The sequence below is a fragment of the Dipteris shenzhenensis genome, chromosome 19 (genome assembly GCF_047967505.1).
Source record: "Dipteris shenzhenensis isolate YYH24624 ecotype China chromosome 19, Dip_SZ_1.0, whole genome shotgun sequence".
Taxonomy (NCBI): domain Eukaryota; kingdom Viridiplantae; phylum Streptophyta; class Polypodiopsida; order Gleicheniales; family Dipteridaceae; genus Dipteris; species Dipteris shenzhenensis.
Genome location: NC_141614.1, coordinates 55,854,908 through 55,856,684, shown reverse-complemented (window position 1 = coordinate 55,856,684; position 1,777 = coordinate 55,854,908). Strand labels below are relative to the sequence as shown.

Sequence of the window (1,777 nt, the reverse complement as noted above, 5' to 3'; positions counted from 1 at the left end):
TATTTTTCGCGCAGAGTTCTGGAGCTAAGAGACATAGTTAATGGTTGGAGCTGATTGGCTAGTCGATTTTCAACAAGCCTAGTATTGGTGAAAACTAGTCGATTCGCCAAGTCAAATCGACTAGCCGATCAACCCAAGCATTAATGGAGACTCTTAGCTCCAAAAGTCTACGCAGGACTCTGCAGTAACATGTGCTTTCGTGGCTAACTGCTCTTTATCCCACAGTAGTCAAAGATGCTTTTCATGTCATAAACATGCTTTGTGAGACTTTCTTCTACAAGATATGAGGCATCCAAAGAAGAAAGATCTCATTTTCAACTTATTTTGACGCTAGGTCCCGGGAGGGATGTGAGGAGGGGTGTCACTTAGTAGCCCTTATATCTTTAGGTGACCTAGGTGTAGCATTGCTTATCGGATTACTCCCATGGCAATGCCACATGTTAAGGCACCCAGCCCCTTAGCCTCTATTTTTCCATTATTTCTACTTAGTCCAAGATGTCCATGGGGGCGTGTTACGACCTACATTTCAACATTTCAACACTACAACATCTCTCGCGCAGAGTTCTGGAGCTAAGAGGCATAGTTAATGGTTGGAGCTGATTGGCTAGTCGATTTTCAACAAGCCTAGTATTGGTGAAAACTAGTCGATTCGCCAAGTCAAATCGACTAGCCGATCAACCCAAGCATTAATGGAGACTCTTAGCTCCAAAAGTCTACGCAGGACTCTACAGTAACATGTGCTTTCGTGGCTAACTGCTCTTTATCCCACAGTAGTCAAAGATGCTTTTCATGTCATAAACATGCTTTGTGAGACTTTCTTGTACAAGATATGAGGCATCAAAAGAAGAAAGATCTCATTTCCAGCTTATTTTGACACTAGTCTACGCATCATCATGGTGTATTCCTCAATTTCAATTGGATCAAGGCTCACTTTTCTAGAAGCAAGTGCTTAGATTTTAGTCCCCTTGCCTATTAAAAGAGGAATGGATAGCTTCCCGAACAACCCAGCCTGCTTGAAGACCCATTGAAGAAGTTCAAATTGCTACGTTACATATTGTCCTCCCACTCAAAACCCTTGCCTATCGAAAGATGGAAATCGATACCTTCTTATCGGCTCGAGCGAAAGAGGTCCCGCCGGGAGTCGAACCCAGGTCGCTGGATTCAAAGTCCAGAGTGCTAACCACTACACCACGGAACCCGTATGTTACATTGAGTTGTAAAAGTTTATAATATATTTAAAACTTAGACTATGATGTCGGGCGATTCTCCATTACGTATCTGGGATTCCTGCTTTGCGTGGAGACTGCGTCATTATATATTCACACTCGTTGGCTTTGCTATCCTTCCTGCTTATCCTCGTTGTGGCTGTCCTCGAAATCCATGGAACAATCTCAACGAAAGTATAAGCTAACTACTCTAGAGCATGAGTCACTCAGGCATGGCAGGGCAAATTCCACGGTTTCATCGTACATAATTTGCTTGTAGCATCATGCTCAGTCTTCATCGCTTGCCTCTTTCTCAGTTTGAAGCTCACCGCATTGGCAACCTTCAGTATTATTCATGAACCTATCCGAATGACGCCGATGATCATATGAAACGGGACGACTTTAGAGGACCGTTAATTAGTATGGTCCATTTTTAGGGTTAGAGATCATCAGGCTTCATTCTTCTCGAGGTTGTTCTCTCATACCGCTCGCCGCTTTTGTATTTCATTAGGCAGGTTTATGCAATTTTGTTCGATTCTTCTTGCACCTTTGTATGGCTATGGAGATTTCAT

The 1,777-nt window shown here is 43.1% G+C and overlaps 1 non-coding gene across 1 annotated transcript; it reads right to left on the bottom strand.

Annotated features, from left to right (window-relative positions):
- Positions 1-1,126: 1,126 nt before the first annotated feature.
- On the bottom strand, positions 1,127-1,198 carry TRNAQ-UUG (transfer RNA glutamine (anticodon UUG)). The gene has a single exon. It is a non-coding gene; the product is annotated as a tRNA-Gln (tRNA).
- Positions 1,199-1,777: the final 579 nt, after the last annotated feature.